We start from the raw sequence: 24438 nt of genomic DNA, 5'->3' as shown, positions 1-24438 counted from the left end.
TTCACTCTTAGAAAATCAGGATTTTTTTTCCTCACTGCTTTGATGGTCACCTTCACGACAATAATCCTGTGAAATACACAGCTTCAGAGAGGGATTGGAGACAAACTGCTTGGGTAGCTCTTCCTTTTATTTATGCTTTATATTGAAAGACCAAAAGCATGCTGCATTCGGCAAGCATTGTCAGTGTCTTCAACTCATGCAAACTATTATTCAGAAAACAAAGCTGACTGTTACCCAGAACACTATTGTACTATCAGTTTGTAACAAGCTAGTTAAAGCAAGCCAATTTAATGACAGCTTATTATACCCAGAAATTTACTGCAATGATGAAATTGCTTTCTTGTCTTTAGAATTATAACAAAGCATTTTTAGAAATGACCGGAAAACATGAAAGTCTTCTTTCACACTAACACTCTACTATAAAAGTAGTAATTTGGAGGATTGGCAAAATAATACTGTGGAATGACAGCTCTGATCAAACTGCAAAGTGCTGGTTAATATCTCATTAACTCTGCTACTGCAGGAATAAGCCCTTCCTGATCAACATCTAGATAAAAACATTAATACTCTTTTTTACTTAATTATGTCATAAACAAACCATAGCATAGCCATTTCATAAGCATTGGCACATTTCCCTTCCCTCACAACAGAAAAGAAAAACTGCTCTCTTATGTTCATTCATCACCCTTTAAATGAAAAGGGAAGGATACTAGTCTGATAAATGTAAGAGCTACATTCATGATAAAATATACAAAATTATCAGCAGAAAGTTGTTACACATTAACGGTGTCCTCAAATAACATTCTGTAAAGCTTCTTGAATAACTATGTGACATATCACTACCTCAAAGATTAGGCAACTGAACATTTTTTTACCAATTTACATAAAAATACAGGTTTTCATGCAGTTCCAAGCAAGTCTGCTAGATTTTTTTAAACTGTGAATTTAATAATTAAGAGACACGTCTAAGTTTCTAGTGTAGCTGAAATTGCTTCCATTCTAGGAAACAAAATTAATAGAATGAATCCTGCTTTAATCTATATTTTCAGGCTTTTATGACCTTAACATTTTGTTTAAATTAAGATTTCTACAGAAGAGCCTAAAGGCTCCACAAATTATTGTAAAATTTAGAGAGGTAAAAGTTATTTGAGCAGCTAAATAAGTAGGGATTATAATCAGTGAGGCCTACATTCTCACTGAGCTCTGCACTTGTGTAAATCTGGATTCAACCCAAAGAATTCAGGAAGATTTCACATACTGAGACAATCATATATTTACTTATTTATGAACATTTTTGTAAAATTTAGCTTCCCCTGTGTAAATTTAGACATGAAATGCAGGAGAGGAACGCCAAGAGCAAATGTGTTGGGCTTGCTCCTGCAAACTCATGAGTACATGCTTCGCTTTATACACCTGAATAGAGCTGCTGCAGGAGCAAAGCTTATGGTCACAGCCATCCCTCAGCCGTGCACAGGACAGAGCGAAATGAAATAAGACCCTCTTCAAGTTGTGACTCTGCCCTTAGCTTGCACAGTGGGGACTGCACATTTCTAGAGCTAAGAGGCAGGGACAAGAAAAGGGAAGAGGGTAGTAGAAAGGATTTCCTCAGAAGATTTTCCTATTTCTGAAAGATATGGAGGGGAGTTCTCAGGACATATGAAAGAAGACCAGACAAATGATTAAGACAGTCCTTTCACAGATTGCAAGATGAGTAGCAAACACCCTCATGAAATACCTGTGCTACTTCTTAATGTAGATAAATATTTCTTTAAGCTGCCTCAAGTGTGCAATGGCAAGCCACAGACCTATGAGCAGGCCCAATACCAAAAAAAAAGTGAAGGAATTTGCACACACTGAGGCTAACTGATTTCTAAGGCTAAATTATATTAAAGCACTTACACAGCCATTAAACCTCATGTTGCTTCACCACAGCCACTTTACTAGTGATTGTAGGAAGAAACTGTTCTTTGATGAATTCCCTAGTGAACGAGACATTTTAGACTTTTCTTCATGATTACTCGTTTTGCCCACCCACTTACAACCTCAACTATAATAAGGCTATTTAGGGTAACTACTACAAGATAAATTAAAACCACATTTTTGATATGTATATGCAAACCCAGCACTCCACTTAATAGAGCAACTGTTTTTGTGCCTCATAAGGGCACAGACTGGATTTGTGACTGACCTATGTAGTTCTGCCATTTTAATATGCCCCTCTCCAACCTCTTGTTGGGATTCCTGTGCCACACAGCACATAACATTAATCAGCAACATTATGCCACACAGCTGCTCTTCGGCATCAAGATCGATGTTCCTGTTAAAAGAATTAAAGATGTCTCCTTGGTCATGCAAAATGCAGTGATTTCCAAGCATGTATATGACAGTAGGACTCAAAGCATTGTCCTTGTCATACCAGATATCTCCTAGAGCCAGGTACAGCTCCAGCTACATTTATAGTAGAAGTCCTTCCACTGAATTTAATACTAAAATACATGCCAATTCATTCAGGCCTCAAGAAGGCAGTTACTTCATTCAACACTGGAGGTACAACTGGATTAATAAGGATGTGTTTTTAAAGATATTGAGAAAAACTGGTTTAATGTTACAAGCAGTACCTCAGAAAGTTCTTCTGAGACAAGCTATGGTTTAAAACAAGTGGAGCATTTCTGACAGATTGGACTGACTCTATAGTGTTACAATTAGATCACTAACCTGGTAAGAGGGAAGCTCATTCCCTCTGGAGCCTGTGAGTTTTTAATTACTCCTTGATCTGCCTCTTTCAGAGAGGAAACATAAGTATGGATTGGAAGATCACAAATTCAATGTGCAATGGTCAAAGCTTCCAGTTCTCGCATCCCTTAGTCAGAAATTCAACCCTGAGCCTAGGAGATTACCCAAGTGTTGATGTCATTCTGTTTTGAGAAAAGCTTCCAGTTTTATAAAGAGCTTTCCAGTGAAAACAGTACAGTAAGAATACCTAATTAGCTCCTATTTAGGATGTTGTGAATGCACCATAATGACCACCCTCCATTTTGTATATGAAACCAGCTGAAAGAATCTCAATATATGAAAAACAGAAGCTTGGAACATTCTGCAATGTGCACAGTAGTTTGAAACAGGAAAAAAATGCTGCTGAAATCTTTACACTATTAAGATATGAATAACAAAGATAAACATATACTACATAGTGAGCAACAAGCATAAAGCTTTCATCTCTCTTCGTGGGAAATCCTACGGAAGGTGAATAAACCCATAGAGACCATTGTAGGAACTCATACCATACCATTTGAGAAAGCTTTCTTTTATCCCAGTAACTGACAAAGTATATTAATTTACAACAGATTTCTTTTTTTCCTGTATATCTGCAGCTAACTACAATTTTTAAAGCCACTCATTTGTTTAACTACCAGGTTCAACAAGGGACGTTGTCATTTAGAAAAATAAAATAAATCAAAATCAGTTAAATTTGTCACCTTCCTTGTTCATTCTTCCCCAATAGCCCTAACTTATGAGTGGTTATTCTCCCTTCTCTTCAGATCCTTCTCTAAGCTCTCGCATCAGGATTTCAAAGTTAGATGATCAAATGTGCAGGGAGGCACCTAATTTCTCACAGGCACTTCTGAAAGCTCCTGACTAGGTCTACAGTGAACAATTTTCTTTCTCTCCCCCTGCCCCCACCCTTTTTCTGGCCTTTGATCTTTAGAAAGCACAAATGCCATTACAGTGAATAAAGTCATAGCCCACAGAGTCAAACCCCTACTATTTACCTCTTTCCTCCCTGCCCCCCTTCATGACCAAGACTCTAGGACAACCAAGCTAGTTAAGCTGGGCTAAGATACAGCAGCAGGTATCATCAGCACTGTGACAAATGAGAATGTGTGTCAGGGGAGACTGTTTAAACAAACAGTTGGATGCTTGGGAACGCAGACAGAAGACCTAAGATCTTGCTCTTTTTTCTTTTTCTTTCCCCCTCCGTCTTCAAAACAGAAGATTAAGTTTGCTGTGAACATGAGCTGATGAAAAGAATTCAAATAGTGCTTTGAATAGTGCCACTGGGAGTGTCACAGGAGAATTACAAATTGCTGCTGGAGACACCAGTCTCCCTTTACAGAAAGTTAACATAAAAGTACACATATCTTCTTTCTATAAGGTACTAACTTGTAAATTAACCTTTAATGGAGTATAAATGATGTCCTGAAAGAACTGCTTATGCAGCTATATTTATGATCTAGAAAATTGCAAATATTTACAAGATTATAGGTGTTAATGGTCTGTCAAAAATGTTTGTATATTGTACATACATTAAACCTCAGCTTAAGACCACCCTGCTATAAAGACCACCCCATTTCTTGTCCCATATAGAATTTCACTTTGATTCCATATATTCCATTCCTTATAATGAGGCCAGGTCCCAGCATACACCCAAACCACTCTAGACAAGGAACTTCTCCTCCATAGGATCCACTCATTTTACTCTCTGTTCCCAGACCCTCTGTGCAGCTCTCTCCTAGCCAGTATTATCATTGTTATTTACCTTCAGTAAGGGATCTGAAGAACATTCCAAGTTGCTCCGCTGCTCATGACACACTCCAAAAGCAAAGCAAAGCTGGTGGGGGCAGGCAGGTACAGGCTTAGGAGAGCTGAGCAGTACTTCACTGCAATACCAGCAACAACTCCACCTTCCAACATTCCTGCCTCAGTTTCCCCACTCTGATATAAGCCAGTCATGCTTTTTAATGAAGCATCTTTAGCATCACTGTATACCCCTCTAAGGAATATATTTACTGTTCAAACACAGGTCATCAATAAAGAAAACAGATAAACCAAATCCTGCTGTCTGGCCTCTCTTAAGACCTCTGTTTCCAAGGGCTTCTGCTGCTGTCTACACAGCAGGTGTACCTAGCAAGGCCTTTCATCTAGCTGGTAGAGCAAGCCCCTTTCCCTGACCCAGCACTTCTATAGTAGCCCCCTATTCCCTACAGCTCTCTCTCAACTCAACTGCTTGTTGTTCTTTTATCTCACCACCTGGGTGCAGCTAATTAATCACATGTGGGGCTACACACCCAACTCCTTAATACAATATTCTGTCCCTGTGGCTCAGTAAAATTCAAACTTTTCATATTCTACATTTAGGTCTCAAGTCTGAGCTTTCTTTTTTCACTAAGCTCATTATTTAAACTGTAGTTTTCCTTACAACAATTTTTAATTGAGGTTTTCTACCAGTGCTACAGTGAAATAAAAAGAAAACATCCCCTCTTTGAGTTAACAGCAAATTCTATATTTGCCTCTGATGTAATTTTTCTTTGGTAAATAATTATTAATATATCTTTTCCAGACATAAGTTATAGTGACAATAATTTCAATACAAGCTATTGAATATATTTGCTATTCAAAGTGAGAGACTAACTTGTCCTCTGATCTATTACAGTTTCTTTTCTGGGCAGCTGAGTAACTTTCTGTGTCAGAAATCTGATTCAGACTTCTGAATTGAAATTTCTTTTTCTGCAAGCATTGTCAAATAAAAGCAGTTGGAATTTGTCAGTTGTGATAGTGAGATTCCAGAAAGGTCAAAGTTTGAATGTTGAAAAAGGAAAAACTTTTCTTTGGAAATGTGCATAACTAAAATCAGTTTCTTACTCAGAAGATGTTACATTTTTTAATACTTGCTTTAGAAACATCAATGTATTCATGCATAAATACAGCTGGGGAAAAATAAATATTTTAGGAACAAATACTTGGGCCTCTGCCCAGGTTTTATTACAACAGATTATTTTCTTTTGTAATTTATCATTTGCTGTACATTACCTTGCTCAATGACTGAAAAAAAAAAGTTCTTCCTTAGGATAAAAAAGTCAAAGGAAAACTTGAAAAGGCTCTGTCCCCACTGACCTCATGAACATTTTTATTGATATCAAATTGCTCATATTTTTTTGCCTTGCCATTTTCATTTTTATACCTGCTGGGTCACATCTTCAAATGATGTAAACTGGCATAGACCTAATGGTTTCAATGAAACTATGAGAGCTGAGGATCTGGCATTAATTATTGGGGATTTTCTGTTATCCAGTGAGATAATGTAAAAGCAGTTCCTCTCCTGACTTCGAAATAGAACTATCTGTAAGCTAACTATAGAGATATGTCGTAAGTGAACTGCTATTAGGAAAACATTAACTTCTAAGATTTTACATAGATCTTCAAATTATCTAATTATTTTTATGCCATAATCCGTGATGAGAGAATAATAAAAGTTAAGTTTCTCACAAATTATGAAACATGTAATTTTCTTAAAAATACAGAATTTGCTTGGATAGCTCAATGAAATGATGCCATTTGAATTTGAGTGGTGTTTTACACAGAATGAGCTGGCTTATATCAGTTTGGCTGCTAGTAAGTGGCACAGCACACAACAAAGCTTATATAAAATTTTTGGTTTTCAAGCGTTGTATCTGACCTGGTTTTTTGGCTGGCAAAACCAGATACATCACCAAGTTCCCAAGTATTCCTCTCATCTCAAGTGCGTCTTCTCTTAAGTCTTCTTAGGTACTTAGAATAATCTTCTGATTATTCAGTAAAAAGAGCTTTTTATACAAGTCCCTAGATAAACTTCAGAATTTTATTTTTATAGTCCTACAGGTTATCTTCTGGTTTTGGGGCATCCACTGAGTAGAGATCAAAAGCCCAAGATCTCTAGCAGAAGCAGATCAATGAGAGGTTTTGTTGCAAGCAAACACTGTACATGTCATACAGCTTCTGTGCTTCTAACGGGTATTTCCCATGTTAAACAAAAACATTATAAACTATGTATTTATAACGCTGTTACAGAACAAACAAAACCTCCACGCAATCATGAGTCCAGGTCAATGAACTCTGAAGCCTCTAATGTTAGCTTTCAAGGACAAAGACAAAACTCCAAGATCTCTCTGACTAGATACCTGAGATGCCTCCTAATTTTCTCTGATCATCAGAGCACTGAGCTATAAATTTCCATGAATACAGTTGAGTTTCTTTCTGCCAATACTCATACAGGAGTGTTTTCCACCAATAGATGGAAACATCCTGATTCACTGTATGTAAACATATGTATTTGTGGCTAGTTTATATTATTTTGATTTTTTTCCAGTATTTGTATTTGGAAGTGTATACACAACTTTGGTGTCTTCCCTCTTGATACTTATACAGAGAGTGATCGTGGACCTTGAATTGATTAGTGGATTTCCACAGCACTTAAATGTCTTTGTGGATCTGAGCCTTCATGTTCCTGTATTCAAGGTTTTCCTCTGTAAAAGAAGAACAAACAGTCTTTCCTTTCCTCTCCTCTGTATGTTCATGTTCAGACTGTAAATTCTTCAGGGCAAGAATTCTGTTAATAAATGTTGGTTTAGTGCCTACTGCAATGGGTATCTGCTCACAGTGGGGTACTACTATGCTAAAAAAAAAAAAGTAAATATTACTGACAGTAAAAATACAGCTCGTCGACTGAAGGTGCATGAAAAGAATTTTGTCCTGTAGGACATCAAAGTTCTTAAAAATTCATATGTCAAGTATTGCCATCTGAACTAAATTAGTTTTGTAGAACTAAGATTTCATGGCAAATAAAAATAGTATATCATCTTAATAAAAGCATCATGTGCAAAGGGAAAATAAAAGCAAGAAAGATATAATTTTATAGTACTTGCACAGTTCTCCTTACTCTGAACTGAAATTCAAAACTACCAAAAGAAGCAGCCATCAACAGCCACATAATCAATCTGCTGCAAAGCTGGTGCTGGTCTCCAACTTATTTGATACAAAGGACAGTGGAAACAATAGGAAAGTTTGCAGGAGTGTAGTAAATAACTCTAATGCTTTGAATTGCAAAGGGTAAGCAGCCTACCAAAAGTATTTATCAAAGTCACATTGGGGGAAAGAAACATCACCAAACAGAACAGTGCAAGCCAGATGCTTGGAGATTAAATGGGGTCAAAAATGCAACCCTAATTTTCATAACATCCTCATAAAAATTCACAGGAAACTGCTTTCTGAACCTGTTATGGAAGAGATTTTTTTGAAAGTTAAAGGGGAGTTGCAGAGTGAGATTCTACTGAATAAGGTCAGAATTACAGAGGAAGGGAAAAATAACCTGTTCATTAAATAAAACTAAGAACATAAAAATCAATACAGAACAATGGCTAAAAGTAGCTGACAGTTATGTCTAGACTTGTGAGATCAGATTTACATCTTTCAATTTGCACTTGTGTTGAAGCTTCAGCTCAGAGTCAGATCTTTAACCCATTCAATGTAGGAACCGGAATTATTACATACAAGGGAACCAACATACTTGACTTTTGTGAACTCCCTAGACTTGCCCCTAAATGTAAATAAATAAAATAAAGTAAAATAAAATGCTTTTCTAATATTTGTAGCTCCTTTCAACCCTTGTGTCACTCCCCCTTTATTACTGCACACCATCTGCTCAGCAAACTGAAATCATATAATTGAAAATCAACACTACAGAGATTAAAATGGTTGGTTTTGAGTGTTATTGTTTGAAGCTACTCAGAAGCATAGAAAAATGTTTAGCTGTATTGATGATTTTAATTTTCTTTTTCTTTGAAATCTCAAATTTCAATCAAAGTTCTTATAAAAAGTTGTCCTGGTTCTGGCTGGGATAGAGTTAATTTTCTCCCTAGTAGCTGGTACAGTGCTGTGTTTTGGATTTAGTACAAGAATAATGTTGATAACACACTGATGTTTTCGTTGTTGCTGAGCAGTGCTTACACTAGTCAAGGATTTTTCAGCTTCTCATGCCCTGCCGGCAAGAAGCTGGGAGGGGGCAGAGCCAGGACAGCTGACCCAAACTGGCCAAAGGGCTATTCCATACCATGGGACGTCATGCTCAGTATATCAACTGGGGGGAGTTGGCCGGGGGCTGGTGACCACTACTCGGGAACTGGCTGGGCATCGGTTGGCAGGTGGTGAGCAGTTGCATTGTGCATCACTTATTTTGTATATTCTTTTATCATTATTATTATTATTATTTTTTCCCTTCCTTTGCTGTCATATTAAACTGTCTTTATCTCAACTCACGGGTTTTACTTTTTTTTTCCCCCTATTCTCTCCCCCATCCCACTGCAGAGGGGAAGTGAGTGAACGGCTGTGTGGTGTTCAGCTGCCTGCCGGGTTAAACCACAACAGTCCTTTTGGCGCCCAACGTGGGGCATGAAGGGTTGAGATAACGACAGATCTGACCAGAGCGTGTTAAGGCAAATTTGTTATAAGCATTCATTATATTGGTTTAATAGTCACTGGTCACAATGTTGATTAATTTACTCTCAAAGTTGTCGAGCTTGCTCTCAAAGTTGTGTTATGTAGCACCTTACTTGCTGTATATGTTCCCTGTTCTGCTGTTTATCACTGCTTGAGCTGGATCAAGGACATCATTTTGCTGCACTGTGTAACACTGGTTTATGATATAGTAAAATTATTGGTCGTGAGACTAATCTGGTATTTGTACTCAGCATTACCGTCATCTCCATACCTTGGGAGCCAGCTTTTGGAAACTATTAATAATTACACTCTTTACCTTTTCTCCTCAGGGAACCAATCTATGGGGGAGACGGGGAGGACAATTTCCCCCGCTCCTTCACCTTCCCTTTCTCCTTCAGGCTAGTTACAACAGCTCTTGAGAATTTTGAATATCCTTGGGATGTTCAAACTACCATGTTCCTATTGCTATGTCTCCTGAATGTGGTTCAGGTCTTGTTTAAGGTTAAACACTTATTTAAGAATACCATCCAGAGATCTACCCCCACAACAGGCACTGTAGCTACTCAAACCTCAGCGACAGGCACTGCAGCTACCCAAACCCCGGCGACAGGCACTGTGGCTGAACCAGAGAACCAACCCTTGCTGATATCAGTCGCCCCTATACACAAGAAGAAATAGACAAGAAAATCAGCTCATTTAGTAAGGGATGAAGATGAACCAGGGCCGTCATGAGAACAGGAGGAGGAAGAGGCAGAACCCATAAATGAGATGGCAACCACCCGATCCCTGTCCCTGAGTGAGCTGCAAGATATGTGAAAAGATTTCAGTCATTGTCCAGGCGAGCACATTGTCACCTGGCTGCTCCGATGTTGGGGTAATGGGGCCAGTAGCCTGGAATTAGAGGGTAGGGAAGCCAAGCAGCTGGGATCCCTTTCCAGGGAAGGGGGCATTGACAAAGTGATTGGAAAAGGGGCACAAGCCCTCAGCCTCTGGAGGTGACTCCTGTCAGGGGTGAAGGAAAGGTATCCCTTCAAGGAAGATGTTATATGTCACCCAGGCAAGTGGACCACCATGGAGAGAGGTATCCAGTACCTGAGGGAATTAGCTGTGCTGGAGGTGATTTATGATGACCTGAACAATGAGCAGTTATCCAAAGATCCAGATGAAGTCAGGTGCACACGACCCATGTGGCAGAAGTTTGTAAGGAGCTCACCATCGTCATATGCCAACTCATTGGCAGTGATGACCTGGAAAGACGGAGAGGAACAAATGGTGGATGAATTGGCTGGCCAACTCCAGCAATATGAAGAAAGTCTCTCTTCCTTCCTATGGGCCTGCATCTCGGCTGTGGAGAAACTGTCCCGGGAGTTCCAGCGATTCAAAGAGGTTATGTCCTACTCCCCACCTGTACGGACCAGCATCTCAGCCATTAGGAGTAAGCATCCCCCTGCTCAAGAGAGAGGAGATAGTGGATACACACCACGGGCCACCCTGTGGTTTTACTGTGTGACCATGGAGAGGACATGAGGAAGTGGGATGGAAAATCTACCTCGACCCTAGAGGCACGGGTACATGAGTTGCAAGGAAAAACAATCACAAAAGGGTGTTCTTCCAGGAAAATTGCTGCTCCAGTTTCCAGCGGGCAGTTCCCCAGACAGAGTAGAAGGGCCTATCTTACTTCTGATCTTAATGAAGAGACTTCTGACTCGTATTTACAAGAAATGAGAAATGAATACTATGACCAGTACTAGAGGGGACCTGCCTCCAGCCAGGTGGAGGAAAGGGACAACCGGGTTTAGTGGACTGTGTGGATTCAGTGGCCTGGCACATCGGACCCACAGGAGTATAAGGCTCTAGTAGACACCGGTGCACAGTGTACCCTAATGCCATCAAGCTATAAAGGGGCAGAACCCATCTGTATTTCTGCAGTGACAGGGGGATCCCAACAGCTAACTGTATTGGAGGCTGAAGTGAGTCTAACTGGGAATGAGTGGCAGAAGCACCCCATTGTGACTGGCCCAGATGCTCCGTGCATCCTTGGCATAGACTACCTCAGGAGAGGGTATTTCAAGGGCCCAAAAGGGTACTGGTGGGCTTTTGGTATAGCTGCCTTGGAGACGGAGGAAATTAAACAGCTGTCTACCTTGCCCAGTCTCTTGGAGGACCCTTCCGTTACAGGGTTGCTGAGTGTCGAAGAACAATGCATGCTGATCGCCACCACAATGGTGCACCGGCGGCAATATTGCACCAACCGAGACTCCCTGATTCCCATCCATAAGCTGATTCATCGACTGGAGAGCGAAGGAGTGATCAGCAAGACTCACTCGCCCTTTAACAGTCCCGTATGGCCAGTGCGGAAGTCTAATGGAGAGTGGAGACTAACAGTAGACTATCGTGGCCTGAATGAAGACACGCTGCTGCTGAGTGCTGCCGTGCCGGACATGCTAGAACTTCAATACGAACTGGAGTCAAAGGCAGCCAAGTGGTATGCCACAACTGATATCGCTAATGCGTTTTTCTCAATCCCTTTGGCAGCAGAGTGCAGGCCACAGTTTGCTTTCACTTGGAGGGGCGTCCAGCACACCTGGAACCGACTGCCCCAGGGGTGGAAACACAGCCCCACCATTTGCCATGGACTGATCCAGACTGCACTGGAACAGGGTGGAGCTCCAGATCACCTGCAATACATTGATGACATCATTGTTGGGGCAACACAGCAGAAGTTTTTGAGAAAGGGAAGTAAATAGTCCAAACCCTTCTGAAGGCCGATTTTGCCATAAAACAAAGTAAGGTCAAGGGACCTGCATGGGAGATTCAGTTTTTAGGAATAAAATGGCAAGACAGACGTCGTCAGATCCCAATGGATGTGATCAACAAAATAACAGCCATGTCTCCACCAACTAGCAAAAAGGAAACACAAGCTTTCTTAGGTGTTGTGGGTTTTTGGAGAATGCATATTCCAAATTACAGTCTGATTGTAAGCCCTCTCTATCAAGTGACCTGGAAGAAGAATGATTTCAAATGGGTCCCTGAGCAATGACAAGCCTTGGAACAAGTTAAACAGGAGATAGTTCATGCAGTAGCCCTTGGGCCAGTCCGAGCAGGGCAAGATGTAAAAAATGTGCTCTACACGGCAGCCGGGGAGAACGGCCTTACCTGGAGCCTCTGGCAGAAAACACCTGGGAAGACTCGAGGTTGACCCCTAGGGTTTTGGAGTTGGGCATACAGAGGATCTGAGGCCCGCTATACTCCAACTGAAAAGGAGGTATCGGCAGCGTGTGAAGGCATTCAAGCTGCTTCTGAAGTAATTGGTACTGAAGCACAGCTCCTCCTGGCACCCTGACTGCCGGTGCTGGGCTGGATGTTCAAAGGGAGGGTCCCCTGTACACATCATGCAACTGATGCTGCGTGGAGTGAGTGAGTCGCACTGATCACACAACGGGCTCAAATAGGAAACCCCAGTCGCTCAGGAATCTTGGAAGTGATCACGGACTGGCCAGAAGGCAAAAATTTCGGAATATCGCCAGAGGAGGAGGTGGCACTTGCTGAAGAGGCCCCACTGTATAATAAACTACCAGAAAATGAGAAGCAATATGCCCTGTTCACTGATGGGTCCTGTTGTATTGTAGGAAAGCATCGGAGGTGGAAGGCTGCTGTGTGGAGTCCTATACAACAAGTCACAGAAACTGCTGAAGGAGAAGGTGAATCAGGTCAGTTTGCAGAGTTGAAAGCCATCCAGCTGGCTTTGGATATTGCTGAACAAGAAAAGTGGCCAGTGCTCTATCTCTGTACTGACTCATGGATGGTGGCAAATGCCCTGTGGGGGTGGTTGCAGCAATGGAAACAGAGCAACTGGCAGTGCAGAGACAAACCCATCTGGGCTGCCTCATTGTGGCAAGATATTGCTGCCCGGGTGGAGAACCTGGCTGTAAAAGTACGTCACGTAGATGCTCACGTACCCAAGAGTCGGGCCACTAAAGAACATCAAAACAACCAGCAGGTGGATCAGGCTGCTAAGACCGAAGTGGCTCAGGTGGATCTGGACTGGCAACATAAGGGTGAATTATGTATAGCTCGGTGGGCCCATGACACCTCAGGTCACCAAGGAAGAGATGCAACGTACAGATGGGCTTGTGATCGAGGGGTGGACTTGACCATGGACACTACTGCACAGGTTATCCATGAATGTGAAACACGCGCTGCAATCAAACAAGCCAAGTGGTTAAAGCCTCTCTGGTATGGAGGACGATGGCTGAAGTATAAATATGGGGAGGCCTGGCAGATCGATTATATCACACTCCCATAAACCTGCCAAGGCAAGCGCCACGTGCTTACAGTGGTGGAGGCAACCACCGGATGGCTGGAAGCATATCCCGTGCCCCATGCCACTGCCCGGAACACTATCCTGGGCCTTGAAAAGCAAGTCCTATGGCGACATGGCACCCCAGAAAGAATTGAGTCAGACAATGGGACTCATTTCCGAAACAACCTCATAGACACCTGGGCCAAAGAGCGCGGCATTCAGTGGGTGTATCACATCCCCTATCATGCACCAGCCTCTGGGAAAATTGAATGATACAATGGACTGTTAAAGACTACACTGAGAGCAATGGGTGGCGGGATGTTCAAACATTGGGATACACATTTAGCAAAGGCCACCTGGTTAGTCAACACGAGGGGATCTGCCAATCGAGCTGGCCCTGCTCAGTCAAAACTTTTACGTACTGTAGATGGGAATAAAGTCCCTGTAGTGCACATTAAAAATATCTTGGGGAAGACAGTCTGGGTTATTCATGCCTTGGGCAAAGGAAAACGCATTTGTGGAATTGCTTTTGCTCAAGGACCTGGGTGCACTTGGTGAGTGATGCAGGAGGATGTGGAATTCTGATGTGTACCTCAAGGGGATTTGATTTTGGGTGAGAACAGCCAATGAATTAAATTGTATTATGTTAATTGCTATATAATACTGTATATCTTCACTTCTATGGTGGCTATATGCCATATCAATGGTATTACAGTAAGAATCACCTAGATTAATGAAGAATAAACTTTGATGAATCTGAGCAAAGTGCAGCAATGATAGAAACGGACAAGCACAGCAATAATGGAACCAAAACTGGCTTCAGCATGCAACAATCCAACACCACACACCATCTCTCCTGCCCTGAAGGACTGTTATGACAGATGGAGTCCAAAGTCCAAGTCTAAATAAGCTCAACGAACATTTGAGAGGGATGGCCCATAGACTAAGGGAATGATATCTGTGTGTATATACCAAAATACAGGAAAAGTGGTGGTGATTAATTGGTATGTATTGGAAAGTGTGGGACCTGGGCATGGTGTAGATGGCATAGAATAAGGGGTGGATACTGTCCTGGTTTTGGCTGGGATAGAGTTAATTTTCCTCCTAGTAGCTGGTACAGTGCTGTGTTTTGGATTTAGCATGAGAATAATGTTGATAACACACTGATGTTTTCGTTGTTGCTGAGCAGTGCTTACACTAGTCAAGGACTCTTCAGCTTCCCATGCTCTACTGACTGAGAAGGCTGGAGGTGCACAAGAAGCTGGGAGGGGGCAGAGCCAGGACAGCTGACCCAAACTGGCCAAAGGGCTATTCCATACCATGGGACGTCATGCTCAGTGTATAAACCAGGGGGAGTTGGCCAGGGGGTGGTGACCACTGCTCCGGGACTGGCTGGGCATCGGTCGGCAGGTGGTGAGCAATTGCATTGTGCATCACTTATTTTGTATTTTATTATTATTATTATTATTATTATTATTATTTTCCCTTCCTTTTCTGTCCTATTAAACTGTCTTTATCTCAACCATGAATTTTACTTTTTTTTGCCAATTCTCTCCCCCATCCCACTGTGGGGAGGGGGGGGGGTAGTGAGTGAATGGCTGTGTGGTGTTTAGCTGCCTGCTGGGTTAAACCACAACAAAAATTCATATTTACTTTTTTACCTGTTATGCAATGGGTTGAAAATGAAACAAAACAAACAAAAAAGATTTTTCCCTCTACTTTAAAATTTAGAAATATTGGACAATAATGGTTTTGAAATGCTCTGAGACCTTCCAGTTTGTGTGTGTTTTTTTTCTACATTAGACAACAAGATTCAATTCAAAATTAATTATTCATCTTTAAAAATTCTTATACCATTCAAGATGACCTGTTGCTTGTGTTACCCCAGGAATTTTGAAGCAAGTGCTATTATTTTTTTGCTGCATATGTAATAACAGGAGATGCCACTATTCTTATTTTCTCACTGGGACTAGAGACCATATGATTCAAAATACAGAAAATTAGGTCACCTGAATTTTATCAACAAGGGGCTCACAATAAGACCAGTTAGTGGTGCACAAAACTCAATTTCCAGGTGAATTTCTAGAAGCAGAAGTAGAAACATTGGTAGGATGTTGATACGATATTTAACCTACAAGATTGCAACTGTATTACTGATAACCTATATTCTCACAGATCTGTGCACCCTGGTAAATCATAACTGAGCAAGCCAAGAGAGGTGTAATAAATAAGGAATCGAGGGGAGGATGTGGGTAGGGGACTGGATCACTCTCAGTATATAGATGCTGTGCTTCTTTCTCATCCTTAGTAATGAGTTTCTTCAGCTTCTTTAATCTAAACACAGGTGTAAAGAGTAGGAGCAATACATGCACTTACAACATTGTGCTTTTTTATATATACAAACCCAAGCCTAAAGTCCATTGAATATAATGGAAGATGTCCCAGATTATTTCTATGGAGTACAGACTTTAGCAAAAGAGAGGATTTTATTTTCAAGAAAAAATTGAGATGGAATCCCCCCACATGCAAAGGCCAAGATACCAGAAGCCTCAAAAAAGTAAATCAAGGCCATGTTATTCAATATCTCTTAAATGTAATGAATGATGAAGCCCATTAGAAATTAAAGGAAACAGATTTTTTAAGTCCTCATGATGCCCTTTAGCTGCCATTCAAAAAGCCATCTGACATTTTCACTCACCACTAACAGTTCCCATGCCAGCAGCACTAGGACAATGCCCAAAGCAATGACAGGCATTTAATTTTCAGGCTTTGATATTGCAAAACAATGCAGCAAAGAGAAATGAAAACTTAACAAATTGGTTGACAATTTTCTTTTAGACTCTTCCCTTTCATTTCTACCACACCAATTTACCTCCTGCTGACTTGCGAAAGAAACACAGTGTAATTAATTTGCTTTAGTGGACAGTGAAGGAATACAGAATGCAAATATGAGAACCATAGCTTTGGTGTATTTTGGCTGACCGTTTAAGCTGTAATGATTATCTGCCAACAGTTTGCACAAAAGTGTAATTTCTAATGCAAATGAATTCTTGGAAGAGCAGACAATGAAGTTTTAAAGAAGTAAAAACCAGCCACATCTGAACATACTGGCCATACTCTTTTTGTAAAGAGAAAATTTAATAAGTTGGTGTGTTGATAGGACATGCGGTATAAATAAACTGTGCATAGGAGTTGACTACACAATGCATTTTATTTCCATCAATGATGAAAATAATCTACCATACTTATAAAGGTCATCTTTCTTCTTCTGTGGAAATTCAGGAGCAAATTTTCTTCTGTATTTCAGAGGAAAAGTAATTTTTAAATAAAACTGCAACTGAAGTACAAGTTGCAACTCTCTCCTAAATATTCAAAGCTACTATGGCTGTAGAGCATGGTTATGTTTTGTGTTCCTACAGCCTATGAATGAGTCTATACTCAGGGCTGCCCTATGCAAATATGATCCGTGTATCACATATACAGTAAGTCTAACACTTCTGCAGGTCATCAGATCTAGTGCACACGTGCTGCATAGACTGTCTTCATAATCAGATCGCCTCGTCTGATGAGGTATGTTGGATTAATATGCATGCTTGAAGTTGCTCTACGGCACATGCACGTAAAGGCTGGAGTACCAGAAGCACTTTCTCTGACAGCAGAGTTGACTTGGGGGTGTTTCTACCCTCCGTCATCTCTAGTTCCGTCCATACAGTAACAATGCAGTGCCCTGTGTTCTGCCATAGCAACTATTTGTGATAGCAACTGTTTCAGCTAAACATAAGACATAGCCTTCTGGGGTTCCTATAATAAGTCCAGATTGAAATACTTACACATACGCTGTGCAACACCTGTGCAGCCAGCTCAACACCTTGAAAACATCATGTCAGACCTGCTGTATGGGATATAATTGTTGTGCACATGAGGAACAGAGCAAATCTTCTGTGCATGCAGGGAAAAAATATACAGAGCTTGTGGAGCAGGTCAGATGCTTCCTGAAAGACTTGACTTACTGAGTGAGTGCAGCCTGAATTGAAAGCACATGTGTGGTAGGGCAGGTCTGTCCAAAACTTCCGGAAAGTGTCAGATCTATTGCAGGCAGACAGCAACTGTGTAGTGCATGTGCACTTACTCAAACATTTCTTGAAAGAACCAGCTTACTACAACTGCCACATGGGTCACAGTCACTGATGGTCCAGTTGGCCTGCTGTGTTACCAGGAATCCTGGATAAATGTTTGAATATGGCAAAATCTTTGAAGCTAAAGTTTTTATCCAGAAAGAGGAAAATCTGGAGTTGTGGTATCCCATATTTCTTCTTCAGTAAATTCCAGTGTGAAGAATTGTTTCCCAATTGAAATTCTTGAGTCACTGTAATGACTATAGTGTTAAAACATGTCAATTGTATCTAGTCTGACACATGACCGAAGTACAACAAGCTAAACATTCCCATACTGGAATTTTGAGATAACGTATATGTATACAACATGAACAATGTTTCTTGTATCTGTGGGATACTTCATCTCCCTGTATCGTTTGCTACACTCCCACTGCAGCATAAAGGAAGCAATCTCACTCCTCCTCCTCTCACTACAGAAGGGATTCAGCCTTGCCATAAAATTGCATGTTTGATTCAGAACGATATGATTGACTTTCTCTTTTTTACAGAAAAGACAGCTTATTGTAAGATGAACATGGCATACCAGGGAAAAGAGTCCACAGAGGTTATGACTAGCTTAAAAACTGGTACAAGTTATTCTTCTTGAAGCTAAAACAGCTTGAAAAGAGGTTTCCTTTGACAATCATCCCTAAATCTAAAAACTTGGCTGCAGAGACCACTAGTTTACAGTCCTTCCCCCACACTACACTTCTGTCTGTGAAGCAGCTAGAAATGCAACTTTGAACCTATCATATGTACAGAGGAAACAAAGAGATGATAAACTCACTATTTGTGCCAAAATTTTTTGCCTAATGTGCTATTTTGGTGCTAAAATACAACTGGAATGATGGTCTCTGCAGATAAATTAGAAACCTGATGCTACACTTGCTAAGTTATTTGCTATACCTGCACATTTAACTTACCTGCTTAAAACTTTGGTGGTGCTTATTGTCACATCCAGGGTAGGTGGGCTCAGATTTCAAGCAGTGGTTGAGCTTAAGAAATAACTAAGCATACAGATGGAGAAGCAGCGTGGAATACTGGATAACACGCTGGGTTTGGGAGTGAGGAGACTTCGTTTCTATTCTTGTTATATGACCGTGACCAAGTCGCTTCCTGTTTCTCTGACCCCTTCCACCCTCATCCATCATCTGTCTGCACAGCAAGCTTTCTTTCTTAGATGCAATACCTAATAAAATAGGGCCTGTAGGTGATCCTGTAACACAAATAATATCTGTACAATGCTTCTTGTCTATGTTTAGGATTCAAGAGATGGCAACATATAACCGTCAAACTCACAGAAGACATTATTATCATAATTCCCAGTGGCAAAACAGTCTTACAAATATGCAAACCATTAATGATGCCAAAGGCTTTTTGTTTCCGTTGTACTCTGTAAATCTTCTAGTATATATCAGATACAAATATATTTTCAAGCACCAATTAATATATTTTTTCTTATTTATTAAAGTGTGTGGAAAAGTTGGTCTCTGGCAATGTATCTTGCTACTATATCTGTCTGCTATTCTTTACCCATTTTTTAAACCCACAATTTCATATGTTATTCTTCTATTTCACATAGGGTTTCCTTTTTATGGAAAAGGCTGGCAGGAATTACTGGTACTAAGAGTTTAATTTTCTCAAACAATTTGTAACTTTTATCAACAATGCAAAAAGGGAACAGAAGTTATGTTCAAAGAGAATAAAGTGAATACAGTGAATAAAGACTGATCTAAAAATTGTATTACTGCTTCCTAAAAAATGTGAACAATAAGACAAATGGGGAAAAGAGTATGAAAGAGAATTGGAGCTTTTTCACCATTATCTGAAGACCAAAAATACAATTTTTATTATATACATACTTAACTATCAGCTGCCATACAGTCTTTTTTGAGCTACTTGCCAGCTCTGATCAAACCATAGAACACCATGGACAACAGCTGGCAAATGTAACACACACTCCCTGGTTAAAGTTCATGTCATCGGCAGAGTAAAATGCATAGCGCTAAACCCTAAAATGTGTTTAGCATTCTGGTCTTAACCCTGGAAAGCATTAAGCACATGATTTTCTTTAACCCCTCAGAAGTGTAAGTAGTTCCACTGAAAACAATGAGACCACTTAAGTACTTAAAAATTAAGTGGAAACTCAGGTAGGCTGCTGGATTGGGACCAACACACTTTGCAGATCCAACCACTAATTCACATCCTTATTTTCAGTTGAATGCATTTAGATTGCCCAGCTCTGTACAGTGCTTGATACAACAACCTACAGGTAACTGCAGAAGCACAAGTTCTGTGAAGGGTAAATAATGTTGCTACAGGTAGGCTGGATAAATTCACATAACATGGGTTAGATTTCAGTTAGTTCTAGTTAGGTCAATCTTGCTTATATCCCTGATATTATACATACGCAACATTAATAAGAGCCTAACATGTCAAATAACGTTAAACAATTTGTAAACCAAAAGTTTTTGTGAGAAGAGCTCAGTTTCTTGAAATATACAGCTTTTAATGGAACTGAGAAGAACAATTATCTTTTATCTGATAATGAACGAGACTAAAAGGGTACAAACCTAAACCTAAACTAATGAAAAATCTATGCTGAGTAATAAGGTGATTAGTTTCTATACCTTAAGTACTCCAAAATACACAAAGACACTGTAATAAATAATCATCAAACATCCATCTTTAAGATGGAATGCCTATACCAAAATTACTGCTAAACAGTGAGATGAAATAGGTTTTTTCAAACAGAAAATGTCTGTGCACTGCTATGTTAGTGACAAGGTTTCCTGGGTGGAGCTCTATGTGTGTAGGTCTCCCCACTCCAAGTTTCGCACATCCTCAAAGCATCAAAGTTGCTATGTATGGGCTGGTGTGTCGATCTGCCTATGTACAGCACCTTTTCTCCAGAGCTTTGAATTACAGAAATCCTGAAAAAATAGTTCAAATTATCTTCATTCTGCTCCAATAGATTCCCAAGTGAAAATAATCCAAACTCATTGAGTAAGAGTTGTCATAGTTTCACGTGCTGCCCATAGTGTCTTATGGTTTTTGTTTGGATAAATACATTCTATCTCTCACTAATCTCATACCTGAAATTAAAAAAAAAATTAAAAAGTATAAAATTTACCACTGAGTACCCCATTCAAGCAAATGTCATGATTGGAAAACTCACAACAAAATCTCTTTTTAAAACATAGTCTCTTTAGAACATAGGACTATTTTACATGTTTGCACTTAAGAAGTAGAAAATAAAGCTCAGCACTGCCATTTAATGGGAACAATCTTAAGGCTTGTCCACACAGGAAGTTAAGCTAAATTAGCTGAAAGGTGTGAATTTAAAGTGCATTAAGGTAAAGTGAACTACAGTCACTTTACTTCTGAATGAGAACATTCACACCAAGCTTTAATGCACTTCAACTAATATACTTTAAAATCATATCTTTAGTTAATTTGTCTTAACTTCCTGTGCAAACAACTCCTCTCTAGCAATTACTGAGAGCCACAATATAGATTGATGTGGGTATATTTATAAATATGCCTATTAACCTTAAGACTCTGAGTCAATAAAATTTGGGATGTTAAATAAAAATAAGAAATATTTCTTTGCATGAACTTCCTAGTCAATAAGAGTGCAAACAGTCCTAGTGTTCCTAGTGCAAACATATCATTAATTTAGCTCTAATTTGTATAAAAGTATATTAACTACTCAGAGCCAGATACAAAAAAAAGGCACTTGTGTACTGTAACTGACTATATTATGAATTTATTCCTGAAACAAATGAAAGGTAAATAAATAGAAAAGAAAGCTATGTTTTATTTAAATACAGCACATGTATTGAGATTCACCAAGAAGAGCTAAATATATTTTATTCAATTTGAATATATTCAAATTATATTTGAGTTCACGTAAAAAAAAAAAAAAAAGCAAGGAAAAAAGGCTCTAAAATTCTTTCTTTTCTGAGGGATGTCTGAAAGTCATGGTTATAAAGGATGCCTCAAATTATCCAGAGAAAGCAAAACAAGACTTTGCCTCAGATAACCTGCGAAATCAATACTGCGTTTTTCCTGCCACTGCTCAAGTTAAAAATAACCTTTTCAGAAACAGCTCTTATAGAAAGAGAACAGAGATATACTTAACACCCCGTGTATATTTACAGAGTGACTTAGTGCTCTGACAAACCAAGGAACAATGGTCTGGCATAACAACCAGTGTTCGAAGACTGCCATTGTGCTCTACAGACTAACACACTGAGCTCAGCTACCAGGAGTCTAGCTTGGAAAAAAAGAGATGCCCTTTGCAAGAGCTGGAAAAAAATCTGTTTTTCCAACCAAGCTGGCAGACTGACATTGTGTGTCCTTAGCACACAGGCAACCCTGGGTGCAGCCCCACATGTTCTCAAGGTTATATAGAAGCCTCCCAATTCCCCCCTAAGTAGCCTCTAAGTCCTTCCTCTGTCTTCGAAAGCTGATGAATAGCACACATTTGGTTCAAAAGGGAAAATGTAATAGTGATGAGACCTTTTTTTTTTACTGATGACTTAGAGAATAGGGATAGCGGACCATGAAAAAGATCCTCTTAAAAAGAGGACTGCTGAAGTAACAGCACTGATGGTTGTTAAAGCATAAACTTTTTACAACAAAATTATGCTGTTCAGCATATACCACCTTTTTTAGTTTATCAATTCACAAAAAGTTTGACCTGATTCAAGCACTAGATGTTCTGATTGACTAGGCTACAACAGAATAGAGATAAAAAGGTATCTAGCAGGTGACATATAAATAAATATTTGCATCAACCTTCATAAATATTTTGAAATGCTGAGTATTCCCAGAAAAATTCCTTTAGTTAGTTAACAGAAGAACTCCATCAGTTAAAGTCTTCCTTAAGCACATTGACAATTTTGCTAAAAGTATTGTATTAAACTGAGTATTGTATTAACACAGGTGGCAAAGCTATAGCCATTTACAGTTCAGCAAAACGTAGGAGACTGTCCTTGCTCAGGCATCTTGGTGCTAGGTACTGCCCATTACAAAACACACTCAGTGATGAGAATATCCAGGTCTGTTTGATAGCTTTTTCTGAGTGCCGACTGTTGCTTAGACAACACACAGCCTTATGCTTTGAATCTCAGTTAGAGCTACAATCCTCTTTTAGTTCCTTGTCTTTTCTGATTTCACCTAACTGGGCAGCCTGTGTATTATTCTTGAGCACTCAGTACTGATACGGCCTTTGGACAGGTTTCCCATAGCTCGATATTCTGCATTTTGTGCTGCCGGAGCGTTTAAATCATGGTTCATTTTCATGACGAAAGCCAGTCACAAACTTTAACTCTTATATTTAAAACAGAAAGGCTAACAATTAGGTTAAGAGTCACAGTCAAAGGCAGTAAGAATGTGTGTGGCAAAATTGAGCTATTTGTCCCATAGCCCCTGTTTGTGTGGTATCTTACTCCTCTCATATCTCACTTGGTACCTTCCCTCCATTTCCAACATGTTCTCTCTGAAGCCCTTAATTCTGTTATATGTCATAGAGTAAGTCCAGGAGAAAAAGCAGTTGTTGCTTTTGCCAACACTACAGCAAATGTAGATTCCCTTTAGGGGGTGGCCTCTTGGTGTTTTCCCTCAGCAGTGGGCACTCACCGAGTTGAGCTAATCAGATAGTTCAAGATTGTAAACGAAGATGTATGGTCATTTCTGTTTGTGCAACAACATTACATAGTCCTAAACTTTTGGGGTCCCATCATCTTTCTCGTAACTTCCCCCAAATCAGACTGTTATTATGCTTTAAGAGTTCTAGCTGATTTGGATTTTGGTCGTTTTATACTCTCAGCCCTTTAGAACCATGCTCATCGCAAGAGCCTCTAAACATGCTTTTCACTAGTGTGATAAGCAAGAAACAGCTCCCATCTCTGATGCTGTTTGCTACATCTTTTCCTTCCCCTTCTTTGTAGCTTATGGAGTGGGGAAGTTTGCATTTCATATTTTAATTATTCCTCCCTCCCTGAAGTTAACACCAGAACATTGCTATCTACAAGAACTGAAAAGTGGGAGCTGTATTCTACAGGAGATCCAGACCCTGCTTGGACTAGGCTTGACTCGGTGGAAGAGGGACAGTTTTCTATTTTGCTCAGCGGTATTAGTCAGGGGCATAATGTAATCTATAGAAAGTTGTGCATCAATCTTGATCGTCCCAGATATCACGTCCTAGAAATACAGGAAAACCTTAAAACAGCAAAAACATTAAGAGAAAACGCACCTGAGACAGGCAGACATGTGTCTAATTCATACCATCAAGCTACGAGCTAAAACTTTAACTTCAGTGATTATGCCTGAGACATTTAAATGGTTTTAAATTATAAGTCTAGCAGAAGTATTTTTCTAATAATAAGCCATTAATTCTGGCAGTTTCAGACTGTCTGAATCTAGGTGTATAAACTGTAGCTGCATCAATCAGTGCTGTGTGTCTGGCTATTTCAGGCATTCCTTGTTAGTGTAAAGAAAGAACAGTTTGTCCACCAAGCACAACAGCAGCTGAGATTCCCGTTGATTGATAACTAAATGTGCCGTAGTGAAAATATATTCGGATAGAGCTGAAGAAGCAGGCACAGCAAAGACGTAATGGGGGCGGAGGAAGGAGAGATGAAATTGGCCACAACAGGAAATTCCTTCTCATGAGTCTTCCAACTAGCTGACAAGATGGATTTCATTCCTGCAGGTAACAGTGCC

This window comes from Aptenodytes patagonicus, chromosome 16 (genome assembly GCF_965638725.1).
Source record: "Aptenodytes patagonicus chromosome 16, bAptPat1.pri.cur, whole genome shotgun sequence".
Lineage (NCBI taxonomy): Eukaryota > Metazoa > Chordata > Aves > Sphenisciformes > Spheniscidae > Aptenodytes > Aptenodytes patagonicus.
This window is presented reverse-complemented; position numbering follows the sequence as displayed.